This window comes from Mirounga leonina, unplaced genomic scaffold (assembly GCF_011800145.1).
Source record: "Mirounga leonina isolate KUSES-001 unplaced genomic scaffold, KU_Mleo_1.0 Mir_115, whole genome shotgun sequence".
Taxonomy (NCBI): Eukaryota; Metazoa; Chordata; class Mammalia; order Carnivora; family Phocidae; genus Mirounga; species Mirounga leonina.
The window spans coordinates 36,698,058-36,718,696 of record NW_023270268.1 but is presented as its reverse complement, the minus strand read 5'-3'; the positions used below and the strand labels follow the sequence as shown (position 1 = coordinate 36,718,696).

Sequence of the window (20,639 nt, the reverse complement as noted above, 5' to 3'; positions counted from 1 at the left end):
ATGAAGAATATGCACAATTTGGACTGGATATATGTGTTTTTAAAAAATCTAAAATGTAAGTGGTTTTTAAACAACAGATTTTAACAAATCACTTAATCTCTCTGTTTCCTCAGCTGCAAATTGGATGATTACATGATCATCGTGATGCTTGCTTCTACTCTAACATTGAATATGTTTAATAATAATAAGCCAAGACCATTCCTGGTGGCATGCTGGGCTCAGAGCAAGTCACTTGGAATAATCACCGTGTCTATCTTGCTCTCTGCTTTATTACAAGCACAGAGCACTGTGATCTACACATAGCAGGTAATAAATTGAGTGAATAATCCCCAGTAAGCCCATACCTCTCCAAATACATTGGTGACTCTAGCCTGGACTCTTTTCCTGATGGATCCCTTTGCTGATTCAATATCCATCTGCAGGGCTAACAGGTATCACAATTGTAATGTGTCAGAAATAGAACTTGTGATTCTCCACACCTCCTTAACTTGCTCTCTGACTCTCACCCAACAACAGGCTTTTTTTTTTTTTGCCTTTTAAGTAGGCTACACGCCCAGCATGAAGTGCGGGGCTTGAACTCAAGACCCTGAGATCAAGACCTGAGTTGAGATTAAGAGTTGGATGCTTAACAGACTGACCCACCCAGGCGCCCCACTGGGCTTTCTAATTTCAGTAAATGGCAACAAAGAGATGCTCAGGCAAAACTATTAGTAGTCATTCTTAACTGCTCATCTTCTTCCTTAAAAGTTATTCAAGGGGCACCTGGGTGGCTCAGATGGTTAAGCGTCTGCGTTCGGCTCAGGTCATGATCCCAGGGTCCTGAGATCTGGGATTGAGCCCGGCATTTAGCCCCAAATTGGCTCCCTGCTCAGCAGGGAGCCTGCTTTTTCCTCTCCCTCTGCTGCTCCCCCTGTTTGTGCTCTCTCGCTCTGTCAAATAAATAAATAAAATTTTTTTTTAAATAAAAGTTATTCAATTTGTTAAAAAGCCTTATCAGTTCTACCTTCAAAACATATTCCAAATCCAATAGCTTCTTACCCTCTCCACAGCTTACCACTCTGAACTGAACCACTATCTTCTCTCCCCTGGATTCCTACAGCAGCCTCCTAATTGATGTCCCTGAATCTACTCTACCCAGCCTACACTGTTTTCTTCACACAAGGGGGCCAGGATGATTCTCTAAAAACTGAAGCCAGATCATACCACTCTCCTGTTCAAAACTCTCCAAAGAATCTCCAACCATACTCAGAATCAATCCGAAGTCCCACCAATGGCCTAGAAAGCTCAGGTGATGAGGGCTTGGCTTCCTCTCTGATCTTACCTTCTCTTTCTCTCTCTGTCTTGCTAACTCCAGTCTGACCTTATGTTCCTTGAACATGGCTAGCATGCTCTACCTCAGGGCCTTCGCACGTACTACTCTTTGCCTGTAGCACTGATTCACCTGAGGTTTCAGCATGGCTTACTCTATTGCTTCATTCAGGTCTCTGCTTGAATGTCACCACCTCAGAGAGGCCTTACCCAACCGTCTTTCTAAAGAAGCCCCCTTTGAACGTACTGTCCCTTTATTCTGCTTTATGTTCATTCATGGTGTTTAACATTTCCTAAATTATAGTCTGTATTTGTTTACTTCTTCTTTCCCCCACTAGAATGCAAGCTTTATGAGGGCAGACAGCTCATCTTTATTGCTTTGTTCACTGCTGCATCCCTAGTGCTGGGTACCATTTCCAGTGCATTATAAACATTCAATAGATACTGTGGAATGAATAAATAAGCTGATGATATCATAATTTGTCATCAGAGAGTAAGCCCTGGCTTTGTGCTTTGGCTTTGCCACTTACTAACCGAAGAGCCTTGGGCCAATCATCGAATCTCTTTAGATCTCGGTTTCCTCATTTATAAAAACGAGCTATTAATACTCACTGTGAAGGAGGCTTAGAGATAAGGGATGAAAGTGCCTGATATCAGGTGCTCCCTTCATAGACCTGTAATTACCCATAAAAACAAACATCCTTCTTCATGCATGACTTGGGGGGACATGGAGGGACAAAGGAGATCATCAAACCTGCTCTCCTAGAACCTGAGCTTATCGATGGAAAATGGCACACTTAGAGGCTGAGGAAAGGAAATGAACCCATTTCAGTGCAGAAGACTCAGAAAGCTGGATTTATACACCAGCCAGAATAGCTGGGCTCAGGGATATGGCTTCCAAACTTAAGTCAAGGCACTGCTTTGTTCTCTGGACAGCAGCAGGGCTGCAGGCGATGATTCAAAATGACCTCAGCTTTTGTCTAATCTGGTCCTGTGACCAGACCGCAGGCAACGCCTCATTCAGGGTAGCTATTTCCCTCGTGGCTCTCTGCTAAGAGGCCCTTCCACATTGTAAAATGCCGTGTAGCCGCTGCAAAGGACGAGGCACTGCTCCTTGTTCTGACATGCAAAGGTCTTTAACACATATTGGCGAGTGCAAATCTCCAGTTGCAGATGAAATATCCCGCACCAACACGTGCCCAGCAACACTCCACTATACGTGTATACAGGTTTCTACAGAAGGACGTAAACATATAGAAAGGGGTCTGGAAGGATGGAAACCCTATCGGTTGTGTTCATTTCTTCCGGGAGGTGAGGTGCTGACTGAAACTGGAAGTGGCATCAAAGGAGACCAGCTTTATCTAGAATCTATTTTTACAAAGAGAATGTATTACTTCTGTTATTGAAAATTGTTTTTTAAAGCTGCCCAGGCAAGATGATGCTAAAACACCCATTTAAGTAAAATGAAGCAGTTTACTTTGCCCTAACTAGCAGTTCTCCAAGGGGGCAGTCACTCCCAGCGGGTGCTTGGTGGCATTTTTTTTGGTTGTCAAAAGACTTCAGCGCTATTGGCATTTAGTTCCCCAGGAACGAGGGATTTAACTGCCCGCGTGTGTGAGAGAGCTCCAGGGCACAACGTAGTATTCCAACCCAGATACCAACAGGGGTCCTAGTGAGAAACACTACCCAAAAGCTGGGGTTCACTGTACTTATGAATTCATCTGTGACCCCCCATTAAGAATTTTCTGTCTTTGGGGCGCCTGGGTGGCTCAGCCGGTTAAGCGTCTGCCTTTGGCTCAGGTCATGATCCCAGGGTCCTGGGATCGAGCCCCGCATCGGGCTTCCCGCTCAGTGGGAGGCCTGCTTCTCCCTCTCCCACTCCTCCTACTTGTGTTCCCTCTCTCGCTGTGTCTCTCTCTGTCAAATAAATAAATAAAATCTTTAAAAAAAAAAAAAAGAATTTTCTGTCTTTGGGGGCACCTGGGTGGCTCAGTCAATTAAGCGGCTGCCTTCGGCTCAGGTCATGATTCCAGGATCCTGGGTTTGAGCCCTTCATCGGGCTCCCTGCTTAGTGGGGAGCCTGCTTCTCCCTCTCCCTCTCCCTCTGCTCATGCTCACTCATTCTCTCTCTCTCAAATAAATAAAATCTTAAAAAAAAAAAAAGAATTTTGTCTTTTGATTTGAGCTACTGAAATGCCCAGCCCATGTTCCATCTGATATATAAGACAGTAAATTTTATAATCAATGGTCAAGAGAAGTAAGTTGAAAAGCATGCCAGTTGCTGGGTCTGGGAAGCACAAGTGTCTTGGATTTTATGCCTCTCATCTAGAATATTTCTGAGAATAATGCTTGTCCAGGCACCAGCCACCTTGTACTTTGTACTAAGGCTTTAAGACAAATGTCCCATTGGCCAGCAGTCAGGCAAGGGCGGAGAGCCCTTAAGGGCAAGTTGGGAAGGCCCCATGATTCCCACACGGGACAGTCTGCCTTTGGGAAGCAGCTTCCAGCCTACAGAACAGTAATGGACAGTGATGATAGGCAAAACAGAAAGAAAGTATTATCGTTTGCCCCATCAGTTCCACACTCTTGAACACTATCGTGGTGCACGCATTCAGCAAATGTTTATGGAGCGATCGTTATGTGTCAAGCACTGTGCTTGGTGCTGGGGTGTACAGAGAATGAGACCGGTGCATTTACATTCTAGTGGGGGAGGACATAATAAAGAAACAGATCCACATCCATCAGATCATTTTAAATAGTGGTAACTGTTGGGATGGAACATAAGTAATGTGGTCAATAGTGAGTAGGAGTGGGGTCAACATACGACGGAGCTCAGCAGAGGCCTGTCTCAGGTGGCAGGCTGGGCCTGGGGAAGGAGGATGGTGATGGTCCTGGGGGCCACCATGGAAGGCTTACGCCTGTGCAGCTGTTCCTGTCTCTTCCAGCCCAGCCAGGGCAACGTGCCCTTGGGGACAGCAGATGTGGTCCATGTCCGTGGGTTGTCGTAGAATTATCACGAGTAACATTCATGCTGCTTCTGATTTTGTTTTCCAGCTGTCTTCACCCAAGATTTCATCCACATCTGAGGAATTTGATTTCATGTGTTTCAGAGGTGTAGGAGTATACGGGCGGATAACTGGCATGTGCTTTCAAAGATATTGTTACTTAAAAACACTTGCATGGCACTCACTTTGTGTCAGGCACTGCTCTAAATACTTTGCAAATGTTAAGTCATTTTGTCCTTACAAGAAACCTACACACCAAGTGCTGAGGAGTATTACTATCCTCTGTTCATTCACAAAGATGCGGGACTGTTCCTCTAATCACAGCCCTTCCCCATGATGTGCAGTGTCTTACCCGCTAGAAACATCAGCATCGGGTGGGGATGAGCCGATGAGCTCAGCATCGGGTGGGGATGAGCAGCCACGGGGTCAGAAATGCAGATTCTTGACCTGCCCACCAGCTATTGAATCAGAATCTGTTCTCTCCAGATGATTCTTATGGAGGGCCAAGTTCAAAACCCCTGATCCAGTCCAGTTTTTCATTTTTAGGGAGATGATCTGAAGGATGAGCCTTCCCTATTAGCTGATCCTTCAAAATCAGGTAAGTGTTTTGTTTTTATGCACCCTTTTCCCTCCTTAGTTAAGGAGGGAAACCTTCTCAGGTAGGGGAACCAAGCATAGGAGGGTTAGAATCAACCAGTAAACAACATGAAAGCAGGACACAGTATGTGCAAAGGGCTGGGTTTGGTGGTGCTGGGAATTGGGGAAGGTATAGTGGAGAAGCTGTAAACTACAAGACATTGTCCCTGCCTGGAAGAGTGCCTTATCTCCATGAGGAGAAAAGATACATAAATGTCAAATGGGCAGACAGACAGAGGTGATGTATTTTTACAGTGACATCTTATCCCACAAACAACTAAAGAGTCATCAATTCAACTATACATCTCTGAGAGAAAGTAAAGAAAGCAAGAGAGAGGGAGGGAAGGAAAGGGAGGAAGGGAGAGGAAGAGAGAGAGAAAGAGAAGGAAAGAAGGAAGGAAGGAAGGAAGGTAGGCATGAAAGGAGGGAGGAAAGAAGGAGGGGAAGAAAGGAGCAGGACAGGGAGAAGATTTAATGTTATGGGGTATTCCCCCCCATATTCCTCTGATGAGATGTCTCAGAGGGAGCCTGCATTTCCCTGGGGGTCCTCAGCTACCATGGGCTTCTCTAGCTGAGAATGGATCTAATATTTAAAGATTTTTCATAAAGCATAGCTCCTGAATGCCAGCCAACCACATCGCCCGCTTGTTAGCCAAAACACATGGTCCGCTCTGGCACTAGAGGAAAAACTGGCTGTGTAAGGCTTACTGAGAGACGTATGTGTCCCATACTTTATTGGGTGATTTAAAGGATTTTCAAGAGATATTTTGATTAAATATGTTTTCATTTTCATGCTGACTTCAAACACTACCCTTTACTTAAGATGTAACTGGACTGTGTGTGAAGGCCTCATATTTTCTGACTTTCTCTGTTGCCAAAACTGAGAAAGAAACTGGCTAACCAGACCCCATCCTAGGCTGCAAAGTCCACACTAAGGGGAGGAGATGAGGTTGCCGCCTCCAGAGGAAGCAAGAGCATTACGATCGCTGATGGCATCTGTCAGTGAGAATACCTGCCTGCATCATCACCAGGCTTGAACAGTAGACATGTGCGCTCACACCCGGGCAAAGTACAGTGCCGGGTGTTTCTGTGTCCATGAGAGGGTGCTAGGCAAGGTGTCACCGAGACCCGAGTTACTCTTTCCCCACCCACACTTTTCTTGTCCTAGAAAGCTGAGGCTCCCATACTTGGCCTCCTGCAGCCAGCCTCTAACTGTTGGTGCTGCTTGGCCCCGTTGTGACCTCTCCATCGATTAGGCAGGGAGTGGACCCCTCAGCATGGGCTGGACCCAGTCAACTCCAGGGTCTCCCTCTTCTAAACATGATCCGAGGGGTGGCCAGTCTGTGGCTAGATGGTAGCAGTCGCTGGCACCAGAAGGACCTGTAGATTTGGGGCTCGTTGCCATCTCGAGCACACAGGGACAGGCAAGAGAAAAAGGGACGAGGTAGCCTGAAGTGAACAACCAACCAGGTGAGCAATCTTCCCCTTCAGGTTTTCCGTGCCTGGCCACACCTGACACACTGTCCTAGGGGTCCTCTGCCTATGCCTTTATGCCCCCCCCTTTTCTTGAGCTGGTCGGCCTCGGTTCTGTCTTTTGCGTACAAACAAAGCTTTACTGGCCTGTGCTTTATACTGTCCTCTTGGGGCTCTGAAGGCCTGCCCAGAGCAGACAGGTCTTCTAACCGCTCAGACACGTCACTGGAGAGCTTCAATCACTTGTGACGTTTTGTAACCCCAAAATGAAAACTTCCAGAATTTAGATGGTCTTGGCAAGTTCATTTGTCTAATTAAATCCCTCTCTGTAGGACAGACATTTTTTTCTTGGTACTATGTAAAATGCCCATTCTTTGGGCCAAATTCCCCCTTTTCTGATGGTTTCCTCGGTGCTACTGGCGCTCCTTTCAATGGTGAGCATGAATTTGCCCTACTGTTTACCACGGCAGGCATGGACATAACAGTGAGCCCAATGGCTTTCCAACTTTTTAGCACTGAATTTTTTTCTTTTTCAAATTAATGTTACTCGAAGCCATAGAGAAGAGTTATATCCCCAGCCGCCTCTGGGTTTCTTCTCTCTGCACCCTTCCTCCGACTCTTAGCTGCAGGCTCCTGTAGAACCCAAGGGCTCTGGGAACAAACATTCGGTGCACTGCTCAGGGCGGCAGATTGTTTCATCCTTATCTTGGGCAAACATCGAGGAGCACCCATTACATAGTGTAGACATACTAGGGCCCGTCCCAAGCTCTGGAAATGCTCCAGAAATACAGTGGTGTGAAAGACACATCCCCAACATAAAGGAGAAACCGGGCAGATAAGATGCTAACAGCCATCAAACAGAGTGTGTGCCAGGTACAAGGGTGTCACCAATACAGTTAGGACTATGGGCTCAGAGATTGGAGAAGTGGCCAGGGCTAGAACAGGGGGGGGGGGGGGGGGGGGGGGGGGGGGGGGGCACCACAGAGCAGCAGGAGGGGCTTCAGCAGGATTTTAACAGATTACATAAGAAGAAAAAGTAATATCTGAGGGGAGGGGGTGGTGGCAGGGTACATCCAGACTAGAGGAGAAGCACAAACAAGGGTGGAAGTGTCTGTGATAGGAAATGGTTAGCTGATGAATTCAGTTGGATGACAGGGCATTCAGAATGGGAAGATGGGAAGGGGCCAGAATTTGAATAACAGGCTAGGAAAATTCAACTCATTTTGGAGACCATCAAGAGCTCTGAGTGATTCAATTTAGAATTTAAAAAAAAACATTAGGAAAAAGAAAAACAAGATAAGAGCAAAAATCAGACGTCAAGCTGCTCAGAGGCAGTGTCTGACATGGGTTTGCAGGAAAGACAAAGAGTCAGCAAAGGGAAACGGAGATGACACATTTCCCTACCGCTGACCACCCCCCAAAAGGGTCAGAAGTCTTTGAGACTGGGGAAGGCAAGCATTATCTTCCACTTATTCATCAGGCATCAAGAAGCACTTGACTCATTTGAAGTCATCCAGCTGAGAACTCTGGGGGTCCTGACTCACAGGCCTTCCCAGAACAATCCTCTCCAGCAAGAACACATGATCGTGAGACACTTGCTCAGTGGCTGGTGAGAGCGATCTGCAATTAGCTCAGGGCTTCTCAGGCCTTTCTCCTGCCTGAATCCAGGGAAGGGAAAAACCCCAAGTCACTCCCAGCCTCAGCTTACCACAACACATTTACCAAAGGAATGCGGAGAAGCATGGCCTGAGAGTGAAACCTCTCCAAAATCATTACAGGGCAACACACACACACACACACACACATACACACACGCACATGCACACACGGTCACTCTTGGAGAAGATGTGAACATCAAAGAAGGTGTGAACACAGTCACTCTTGGGGAAGGTGGGTAAAGGTGAGGGCTGCACTTGGTCTGCCCTGAAGGAAGGCCCAATGTTACAGACTTCCATGGGGAAGGCGGTATAAAGACAGTCCCTCACCAGACATTGACTGATGGTGACACATCTGGGCTATCCAGGTGTCTCTGTCTGCTATATAATAAAGAATCCAGAGACACGGGAAGGGCATGTTATGGGAGGGACATAGGGCATAAAGAATCTGAGTGTACTGCACACAGACCCTGGACAAGGCAGTGTGTGGCCACCCTCTCATCCTGGTCCTCCAGTTCCAGAGGCTGTGTTCTGTCCAACAATTCCATGGGGTGGATGAGAATGACATCATCAGAAAAGGGGACAGAGAGAAAGGAGGACAGCCACATTCCCTGTGAGGGGAGGAAGGCTTTCCGGGAGGTTGTGCTGAATCCCCAGGGGGTATGTTCCTGAGGCTCTGGGGGCTGAGCCGAGGGGGCACGTGTGGTGGCCTTAGAGTCAGGAGAGCGTGTCAGCCACAGTTTAGCCAGTGACTCGCCACTGATGGCAAGGCCAGGCCTCCCTGAGGTCACCCACTGCCACCAACGCTGGACATGTCCACCTCCCGGCGCATCCCCACACATGTGGAGGGGACTTAAACTAACTTCCCAGTGACTGTCCCTTTTCCATACTAAACAGGCCATCTCCCCTTTATTGATTGTCTAATCCAACTAGTTTTCTAAAATTTATAAATAGAATAACGTGTACCTGATTTTTTAAAAATTCAAACAGTAGGAAAGGCTGCCCAGTAAAAAGAAAAGCAGCAGAGGTTTAAGTATAATTTTCTAGTACTTGACCCATCAGTGTAAAGCAGCTTCATGTGGCTTCTATTTCTGTAGGCAAGGAAATTAGCCCACTTTGTGTGTCCTTCCACTTCCACTCCCCTCTGTCCCATCCCTAGTGCCTGGCCCCCTTCCTGTCACTGTTACATGGCACCAAGGTTCATAACGTTTATGTTTTGTTCCAGAAACAGAATTGTTTGTGCTTCATCTAGGGCTTGGTTCTTAAAATTAAAATCAAACAACCAGCATTTATCATATTCTAGTTGTGTGATTACTGTCCTCTCCGGAGGCAAGTGGAGCCCCAAGGAGAAGAACACGCGGACATGTCCCTAAACTCGTGCTGCTCAAAGTGAAATGAAATGAACTAAGTTGGGAGGAGGACTTGGAGAAGGGAAGGAGTGAGGTATTAAAGTTATTACTCTTCAGCATGTTGAAGGAATTTCTCTGACTCCTATTGTTAAAAAAAAAAAAAGGTTGGGTTGGCATGAAGGAGGGGAGGGACAAAATCAGGGGACTTCATTCATGTATTCATCTGTAGTTTTTGAGTACCAATTATGTGTTAGATACTATGCTAAGCACTTAAGCTGCATATAAAAGCATTTCCTGCCTTCAAAGAGCTCCAAGGGAGAGGCAAGAAAATCAAAGACAGACAGACTAAAAGCTCCAAGGCAGGGTTTTTGAAATTCTGTTTTGTTCACTGCTGTAGTTTTAGTATTTAGTCAAGCCAATTACTGAATGAATGACTGGGTGCAATGCCTGAGTTCTGCACATGGAGGCAGTGTGGGTTGGGGAAGGGGATAGGGACCGGGAGGGGCACCTATAGGAATGCGGAATGAGAGGAAGGAGCCCTGGAGGAACGCGTCGTGCTTGAAGGCTCAGAGGACTTTCCCAAAGAGATCTTGGGTTGAATAGTTAAGTAGGGGGAGGACGTGGGAAGAAACCAGGGAGAGGGGATCCCCAGTAGTACGGCAGAAGCAGGAGGTGAGTTTGGGAAGTGGCAGATGAGGTGAAATGACAGGAGGAGGCAATCTATGAGACTTGTGTGCTGGGCTGACTGCCTGGCCTTTATTCCAGGGTGATAGGGAATCTGGGAGGCCTGTCAGCAGGGCAGTAGCGTGATCAGCTCTGTGCTTTAGAGACATCCCTGTGTGGGCAGGGGCAGGGGCAGATGCGCTGCAAATGGGAGGTCAGCCAGGGGACAGGCTGTCTCTGGGATGAAGCATGCTGAGAAGCTGGACTGAGGCTCTGAGGGTGGAGAAAAGGACTCAGCTCTGAGAAACATTTAGGAGCTAGAATCTGGTCAATTTGGTAATTGAGGGGCTTTGTGGGAGAGCTCACACAGGGTGAGCTCCTGATTTGAATGGCTGATGGGGTGGTGGCATCATTCACAAAAAGAAGGATTAAAAGAAGATCAACGGACTCAGCAAGTTCCCAGGGGCGCTACATACTGCTGCGTGTTGTGTGTGGGGGACATCTAACTGGGGATGTCCTTAGACAGGTGGATCTAATTATACATCAGAGAATTATTGGCAAGTAAGTGGTATATAAAGCCAAGGATAGAGAAATGTAAGATAATAGGTACATGAAAGTATATGAGAAACACCACCTTTAAGGATGGACAGACCCAGAGAAGTCCATGAAGGAGATTGGGAGGAGCTGAATCCAGGGAGAGGGTATCAGTCTTCCAGTGTAGGGGTGTGTGAATGAATGAATGAGTGAATGAATGTGTATATTAAATTATTTATCCCTGCCTTTCCTTCTGGCTTTCCTTCTTGAAGTAACTTCAAACACTAGACTGTACTGTAAGAATCTGTCCCCATAAATCTTAGGGCGAGAACCACCAGAAGCACAACTAACTCTGGATGTGGTTAGAAAGTTTCCCCAGGATTTTCAGGAAATACTGGAAGTCACAAAGAGTCTCAGTAGTTTTCCAAAGAGTGGTTTCTCTGGAAGTTAGTTGTTTTTTTTTTTTTTTTTTAATTTAAATTCAATTAGCCAACATATAGTTCATTAGTTTCAGATGTAGAATTCAGTAATTCATCAGTTGCATATAACACTTTTTTTTAAATATAGACTTTTCATTTTAGTTTTAGGTTTGGAGGAAAGTTGAGAAGATAGAATTCTCATATACCCAACCCTCAGCTTTCCCCTACTGGTAATGCCTTACTTTAGTGTGATTTTCTTGCCTTAACTAGTGAATCAATACTGATACACCAATTTTTTTTTTAAGATTTTATTTATTTATTCATGAGAGAGAGAGAGAGAGAGGCAGAGGGAGAAGCAGACTTCCCGCAGAGCAGGGAGCCTGATGCGGGACTTGATCCCAGGACTCCGGGATCATGACCTGAGCCGAAGGCAGACGCTTAACCATCTGAGCCACCCAGGCGCCCCGCCAATTTTTTTTTAAGATTTTATTTATTTATTTGACAGAGAAAGAGAGAGAGAGAGAGCACAAGCAGAGGAGTGGCAGGCAGAGGCAGAGGGAGAAGCAGGCTCCCCGCAGAGCAGGGGGAGCCCGATGTGGGACTCGATCCCAGGACTCCAGGATCATGACCTGAGCCGAAGGCAGACGCTTAACCATCTGAGCCACCCAGGCGCCAGTGATACACCATTTTTAACTGAAATCCATACTCAGATTTCCTTGGTTTTTAAGTCATGTCCCTTTGTTGTTGCTGTTCCAGGATAGCATCAAGGATTAGCTCATTACACTTAGTTGTCATATCTCCCTAGGCTCTCCTGGGCTGTGATAGCTTCTTACACTTTCCTTGTTTTTGAGGACTTTGATAGTTTTGAGGAATATTGGTCAATTATTTATAGAATTTCCTTCAATTTCGGTTTGTCTGATGTTTTTCTCACAATTAAACTGGGGTTATGTGTTTTGGGGAGGAAGACAAGAGAGGTGAAGTACCATTTTCATCACATCATATCAAGGTACATACTCGACGTGAGCCATCACTGTTGACGCTGACTTGTTCACCTGGTCAAGGTTGTGTTTGTCAGGTTCCGCCTCTGTAAAGTTACCCTTGCCTTCCTAACAAACTGTACTCTTTGAAAAGAAGTCAATATGTACATCCTACACTTAAGGGGTGGAAAATTATGGTCCCCTTCCTTGAAAGGAGCAGGCAGTTAACTTTTTAAATTCTTATCCTGCCTTTTCATTTGAAGATTTCTCTCCAGCTTCCTTTTCTGCCTTTCAGATACTCTCTCTCTCTCTCTCTCTTTTTTTTTTTAAGATTTTATTTGCTTACTTGAGAGACAGAGTGCACAAGTGGGGTGAAGGGCAGAGGGAGAAGCAGACTCCCCGCCGAACAGGGAGCCCAATGCGGGACTCGATCCTGGGACTCTGGGATCATGACCTAAGCTGAAGGCAGATGCTTAACCCCTGGACTGAGCCACCCAGGTGCCCTCAGATACTCTTTTAAGAACCCACAGACGTGTCAAACTATGGAGCCTGACTTTAAATGGACCTTTTATGGGACTGAATATTTCTAAATGTATCTAAACACATGCAATCTCAAAATACCATGTGGCCAGATTTTTTATTTTTATTTTTTTAAGATTTATTTATTTACTTTGGGGGGGTAGGGAGGAGCAGAGGGTGAGGGAGAGAGAGAATCTCAAGCAGTCTCCCCACTGGATGCGGAACTCAGACAGGCGTGACTCGGGGCTCCATCCCACAACCCTGAGATCATAACCTGAGCCAAATCCAGAGTCAGACGCTCAACCAACTGAGCCACCTAGGCGCCCCCAAATGAACAGATTTTAAAATGCAAGTAGTGACTCCTCTCCAGGTAGGCACTGGTTTACTACTGCCTCAGGCATGATGATTCCCTTTGAAGCAAGCCCAGAATGATGTCTTATAAAGGGCCCATCCCTTGTCCACTCTGCTGGTGTTATGTAGGAGGCTGCCCTAACTTAAAAGTCAGGAATGAGTGAAAACCCCTCAACAAAAGGAAGAATCGGAAAGGAAGTAACTTGAGAAGACTGATGATGTTCATTGTATTGTACAGATAAATAATGTCCCACTTTGTTACAATAACAGCATCTCTTCTATAAACCAACAATATCATGGTAAAGACACACAACATGATCAGAGATTGCATCCCTACAAAAAAGGCGAAGAATTTCACACCAAGGAAAGATTATGATTTAAAGACATAATGAAACTCCACCAAGAATAATATAACATGAGTTAGGAAACACAGCACATGTATCTCAGCATAATAAATTTTTATAACTTAATTAAAAGTTATTGAACTCCGGTAAGATAAGACCCAACCCCCTGCTTTGATTTTCTCCAGTGGCCATGTCCTGCTGCCCCCTTGGGGCCTCACCACAGGGTGAGGAAGAGCAAGGAAGTGACACAAACTGTTTTTCTCACACTCTTTTTTCCCTCCTTATTGCTTGGACTTTGAAGTCCTATGTCATGTAAATATTAACTCACTTCTTAAATAAAGCCTCAAAGAACAAACTGTAATCTGAGCATATGCTATATGCCAACATTCTCCCATGAGCTCTAAGGATTCTGATTCCTTCCCTACTGATATGTCTCTATTTCACAGAATTAGTTTGGAAATAGTCTTAACTTATCATCACTATAATTATTATTATGATTATGTGATCGAAGTATTTTCCAAAAAATGCCTGAGGTGATTTTAGGTGGGAACATCCACTAAGTTTCCTTTTAAATCTATTTAAGTTAATAAACTAGTTTGACTTGGGGCACCCGGCTCAGTCGGTGGAGCATGCGACTGATTCTTGGTCTCAGGATTGTGGGTTCAAGCCCCACGTTGGGTGGAAAGATTACTTAAAAATAAAATCTTAAAAAACAAACCTAATTTGACTTGAAGAAAAAAACACATCTGTAGCAGTACACCTGGTAAAAGGTACGGCAAAAATGATCACTGGCTGGAGTTTGGGACTTACTGAACTCTTGTACTAATCAGTTTCACAGGGGAAATTTATTGCACATGTAAAGCCTGGATCATATTATTATAACTTCGGGAACAACCCCACAGCAACTAAGATGGTGGGCTTGGTTTCTGTTTTTTGTGTCTTGTTTTTGCTAGTCACCTTACCCACAGTTTTCTTTGATAATGCAATTGTGTTGATCATGATGGTCTAAATTACTCCGGCAAACCCTTCAAACCAAATTAGACACCTCATTGACAATCTTTGCAGAGGGGGTCAAGAGAAAGTTTCTCTGAATTTGTCTTAGAGATGTTTTTAGATGTTCTCCTAGGTTATATTTTATTTTCTCCAAATTAAAATAATACAAAAATATAGTGGTTTTTCCTAACATTGAGAACTTTAATGTACGTTGCTATTTGAATTGCTGAAGAAACAATCCCAAGTTATGAGATCTTGATTTTATAAAAATTATATGTCTTGGGGTGCCTGGGTGGCTTAGTCGTTAAGTGTCTGCCTTCGGCTCAGGTCATGATCCCAGGGTCCTGGGATCAAACCCTGCATCGGGCTCCCTGATCGGCGGGAAGCCCTCCCTCTCCCACTCCCCCTGCTTGTGTTCCCTCTCTCGCTGTGTCTCTCTCTGTCAAATAAATAAATAAAATCTTTTTTAAAAAATTATATGTCTTAATTATTCCCCTCTACCCCCGCCACGGTGGTGTGTTCTTGTGCAAGGTACGTGTCATGTAGAGTTGGTTTGCTGGACCTAAACTGTGTAGCCGGTATGAGCTCAAACAAATAAAGACTGATACTTAAAAAAATGCTAATTTCCTTAATCTTTTTTTTCTCCTGCACTGGAGATGTTTTTCCTCGACACATAATTAAATGCTTTTGAGCGTTTGCTGAATTACTGCTTGGTTAAGCCCCCTCAAGGGCAGGAAGCTTAGATATTTGTAAATTTCTTCAGCACACCATTTCTAATTAGTTAACCTTTTCTAAATACTAAGCCAACCAGTTGCAGTCAATTCTATCACTCCATGATCAGCCTGCATGTATCCCTTGCATGTATCCATACATAAATTCTTGGTTGTTTTTATTTGTTTTGAGAATTGGGTAGACAGAACAAATGGCTGTTAACATTACAGAGTTTGGAATTTATCTTAAACTATGATACTGCTTTTACCTTTATGCTTAAGCGCCAAAGAGTATATTTGTTGTTTTTCTGGCTGTTACTATTACTTTATCTTTATAAATACATCCTTCATTTTGCAATATGACTTAATTTGTTTTGATTCTAGGCATCAAAGGTAGTACACTTAATTAGCTTTGAAAACACAACTATGTTATCATCACATTATTTCTGAATAATACATTAACATTCTTTCAATTCGTGCCCATTCTCCAATCCCTTCTCTTTTTCCCACCTTCCCTCCTACTGTCCTTTCCTTCCTGCAACAAACATTTATTGAACATTTACGTATCAGGCACTATGCTAGATGTTGGGGAGTCAATGATGGATGAACTTTTGGTTGCCCATGAAGCTTATTCTATCAATTTAAAGTCTTTCCTTCCTGTTATTCCAAAGATCACGTGAGAAAAATACACTTACGAAATTCATGGGAAAGCAAGCAGACATGGACCGCTTTCACTGAACTGGAGAAAAAGCATGTCACCCACCTTTAGCTGCTGCAGAGTGATCTTTCTTTCTTGTGGGCTCTGGCTATATCAACAATCCTTTTTCCCAAGAACTGGCTCCGGGGAGGGCAGTCTTCCTCCTCTAGCAAAAATAACCCTGGGTGGGAATGTTGGGATGGACACCAGTTGGATGAGGCCCAGAGCAGTCAGAGAGTCCTCCTAGAAAACGCAGCTGCCCACGCTCGTTTGGTATGGCTCCTTGAGGCCCCTGGTAGAGAGCTCCTGTAGGAAACCACAAATGCACAGGAAATTGAGGAAAATCAGATAAAGGCAAACCATTAAATGATATATGTACAGAAAGGAAACAGTTAAGAATTAACCCAAATTAATTTAAGGCTATAAGAACAAGTGGTGCAACGGTTTAGTTAATCAGTAGCTAGTTTCCAAAGCTAGGGCATTTGAGCCAAATGACTAAGGACCTTCAGAACTACAAGGGGGCAAGTGGTTGGAGAAATTGACCTATCACAGAGAGTCACAGATCACTGTGGGAAGTAGAAGTAGGCACTGCATAGTGGGCCAATATAGATTCGTACATACATCCATCTATCCGCACCATACATCTATTGATCCATTCAGCAAACGCTTGTTGAGTGCCACTGTCCTAGAGATGGTGTTGAGGATACAGCAGTGAGCATGCCCTCATGGACCCTAACATTCAGCAGCATGCACGAGGCACACTGAACAATAAATTGGAATTTAGGTAAGGAATATACAAAGAAAAGCCAATGTTAAAACTTGGAGTCTGCGGAGTTTGGCTAGTTTCCTTGAAATATCAGGGCCCAAAGAACCTTCCAATAGAGAAAGCTGTCACCTACTCCCTCACCCTTTCCCTAATCTGAGGTTGTCTCCCTGTCTTTTCATTCTCTTAGCTTACTTAGCAAGACCACGTCACCATCCACATCTTTATGCTCAGGCCCATCTATACTCAGACCTCTTGTCCTGCCCTAGTAGGAAACATAAGACCCTTGGCTGTTCTGCACTTGGTCAAGAATCAGTTTCTTGAATTTCTGAATTCTTCCCTGTTTTTGACCTCTAAAAATTGAATTCAAGTTCCTGGACTTCCCAGACTCAATATTTATCTAATGTCCTCTGTTTAACTGATACCTATCAATCTACATGGCCCTACTCAAATCCCTAACCCAACTATGAAGAATTGGAGGAGTGTGACAGCCTCGTCAGAGTGCTAGGGAGTATAGTCCGTGGACAAAGGTGAGCAAACCCAAAAGGGAGATGGGTTAAATGTCTGGAGACCAAGTCAGGAGATGTAGTCCACAAGGATCATAGTCTATAGGGGACATGTTGCTTCTAGACGACTCTCCCAGAGGTAATTCAACCTATGTTGTGGTTTGGAGATAGTTTAGTGGTGAGAATAAGGGGCCTCATAGTAAATAAAATCAGGAAAAAGACCATTTGTAAATTCAAACGAGACAGAAGGGTATAGAAGGGTGACTATCCTTTTTTTTTTTTTTTTTAAGTAGGCTCCACGCTGGGCATGGAACCCAACACGGAACTTGAAGCACTAAGCATAGAACCACCAGCTTCATACAGCAAAAAGTGCAATCCTTTCTGCCCACAGGTCCTGTCCCCATGCTACTTAAATAAACTTACTAAGGCCTCAAAAATTCTTTCTTGACCATTGTGCTCAACAACGTGTAACATTTTTAGCGGCCTGTGTGGGAATTACAGAGTGAATCCAAGAGCTTTTGTGCAACTTGGGAAGTCTCCTTTTATTTCTCCAGCCTCTACTTCTTACTTATTCTTTTCCAGAGATGTCCCGAATAGTATGACCCTTTGGAAAGTGTCTTGCCTGTGTGCTCAGGAGAGAACCTCTTGCTGGTGGCTACACCATGGAAAGGAATGGACTCCTGCTGCTCCACTAGATACAATTACTTTGGCTGTAACAGCATTGGGCTCAGAAATCAGACTCTCCTTATTTTTCCTGTTCCTTTAATGCATATATTCTTGTCAGGCACAGGACGACCACATAAGTTGTTTGGACAGCCATCAATCTCAAGACTCCCGTGTAAGGTTTCTTCCTAAATAACCCAGTGTGATCCCTCGATTAGCATAAAAACCAAGATACATCTGATCACATGTGCTTCCTGAAAGGGACTAGTCAGAACTATTATCCAGTTGGGGCACTCATCCAACAGGGGACTGCTCCCTTGGGGCTGAATCATGGATAAAGCTCCCAAGAAAGTTGTCCAGATTAGGTAGGAGTTTGTTTTTTTCATGTCTTTCATTTATCCTTACTCAAGGGCTGATTGGAGTTCTCAGTCCTACTCTCAGATTGAAAGTACTTCCAGCTTAGATACATAATGCTTAATACAATATAAAATAGCTGCCCCTTCTTAACAAAGGCCAGGACCTCTACCCCATCCATTCATACTAGACCTAGGCTTACAAAGGGCATTATTATTGGTTGCCAAATACATTGACTCCCTCAAAATGGAAAGAGACAGCCCCAATCTCTGTGGTGTTTCAGTCCATTCACCAGCACCCACCATAGTCTAGGATGCAATGGGGAAGTGAAGGGAGGTCAACATCCCTTCTCAGGTACTACAAAGGTGACAGAGGGCTGAGAATGAGGGACGCCTCCCACCACTCTGTACCCCAGGAACCTTTGGCAATACTCCTGATGGTACTCCATTCAGAAGTGGAGGGAGATTTTGTTAATGGACTCTTAATTAATGTACTCTCCTCATTTTGTAGGGATTAACTATGAAATCAACTTCCTTAGTCCCAAAGGATTGTCCTCTGAGCTGTCTCCTAGCACACTGGAATCAATTTGGACAACAGGATTTAAAGAAGTGCCTCATCTTTTTCTATAATAATGTTTGGCCTCAATATTCTCTGAAGGATGATGAAAAATGGCCTATTAATGGGTCCTTAAGCTTCAATACTATTTATCAATTAGACCCTTTTTGCAGGTGTCAGGGAAAATGGACTGAAGTGCCCTGCATCCAGGCCTTTATGGCACTGAGTCAGGATCTTAAGCTAAGAGAGACCTGTAGATGTGTCTGGCAAGATTCCAGACCCCCCACCTTTAGATTTTTCTTACAATGATTGTGTAGGACACCCCAATCAAAGAAACCAACTGAATCAAACAAGAAAATCAATCAGCAGCAGAAAAAGTCAAAATGAGCCCACAAGTGAGTCCAGGTCCCTTAGTAACCCCCCCTCCATATAAACCTTTGGAGCCTTCTGCTCCTAGCCCAGTGGGACATACTAGAAGCAGAACATCATACCTATCCAACACTCAGACGAAGGCAGGATTGTATCCACTTTGGGAAGTAGCAAATGGGGAAATGGGCACAATTAAGGTACATGTCCCATTTTCCATGTCAGATCTGGCTCAAATAAAATAACAATTAGCATGATATTCAGCGGATCCATCCAATTTTATAGATGGATTTCACCAGGTGTCTCTAATGTTTGATTTAACCTGGCAGGATATATATATTATTCTAACACATTGTTGTACCCCAGAAGAAAAGGCCTGATTTGGACTGGGGCACAAGAATTTGCAGAGGAGCTGCCAACTAGGGATAGAAATCATTATTCAGTAGGAGGAGATGCTGTTCCTAATGCCGAGCCTCACTGGAACTCCCAACAGGACAGACCTGGCAGGGAAAGATGAGACCATATGGTCACCTGTTTATTGGAGGGAATGAGAAGAGGATTTTCTAAACCTATCAATTTTGATAAAATTAAGGAAGTGATCCAGGAAAATGTTGAAAATCTAGCTTTATTGCAGGGGCATTTAATACAAGCAATTTGTAAATATACAAATTTAGACCCAACCACATCAGAAGGGATGCTATCCTAAAAATGCATTTTATGAACCAGTCAGCACCAGGCATTCACCAGAAACTGGAAAATATGGCCCCAGGCCCTCAAACTCCAACCCAATGGCTGCTGCAAGGGGCCACTGGTGTCTTCAGTAACAGATACGGCTCTAATACAGGAGAAGGACTGCAGGGCTAAAATACAGGCAGAAAGCAAGCTCAAATATTGGTTGTTGCTACTGCAGATCCCCCACAATGCCAGGTTAACCAGGGGCAGCTGAAGAAGCTGGTATCAGACGGCAGTTCAGGTAAGACCCCAAGTTATAGGTGTGGCCAAACTGGACATTGGAGGAAAGAATGTCCTAATAAATGCTCTCAACCAGGGTCATTTCCAGCCTTCAAGGCAGAGAGACATTGGAAAAGAGACAGTCCTGGTCTCCAGAGAGAGAGAGAGAGAAAGAGAGAGAGAGGAAGACAGGAACTCATTTCCCAACCCAGGAGCAACAACCTGAAGAGATGGCATGATGGGGCTGAGGCTGGTTTGGCTCCGCTGAACATCAAGATGGCCAACCCCCAGATTAGCCTGGATGTGGGAGGTGAGTTCATTGGTTTTTTTTATTGATACGGGAGCCACTTACTCTGTCCTTGTTCAGCACTCCAGCCTGACCTGTCTTTCTAAAATTACTGGTATTGAAGCAGAACCTAAATTGTGTTTACAAACTTCTCCTTTAACCTGTAAATATGAAAACCAATTCGTTAGCCACTCTTTTCTGGTTCTCTGTTCCTGTCCCTCTCCCCTACTGGGAAGGGACCCCGTGTTTAAGTTGGAAAGCCAGTTCAAACTAATTGGACAGGAGGATGGTCTCTTCTCCCTGAGGGTCAAAGAAAAACCAGGCATTCATCCTTGAATTCTCCCTAATGTTTAGGAACAAGTAGACGCATAAGCTTGGAACTGTGATATCCCAGGGAAGGCAATATGGGTCCATCCCATCAAAATAGGCCTAAAGGATCTTGCTACTGTTCCACACAAAAAAACCAATATCCTCTTAAGACAAAAGCCAGGACTGGACTCCTACCACTTACAGATAAATTTCTTAAATACATAATTCTTAAACCTTGCCAATCCCCTTATAA

The 20,639-nt window shown here is 44.5% G+C and overlaps 1 protein-coding gene across 1 annotated transcript in view; it reads right to left on the bottom strand.

Moving 5' to 3' along the window:
- ZBTB38 (zinc finger and BTB domain containing 38) overlaps positions 1-15,931 on the bottom strand; it is a 127,064-nt gene extending 111,133 nt beyond the window's left edge. Inside the window, exon 1 of the mRNA XM_034995973.1 lies at positions 15,700-15,931. The gene's annotated coding sequence lies outside the window, so the exon portion shown is untranslated. The remainder of the gene's footprint in view (positions 1-15,699) is intronic.
- Between the last annotated feature and the right edge of the window lie 4,708 nt (positions 15,932-20,639).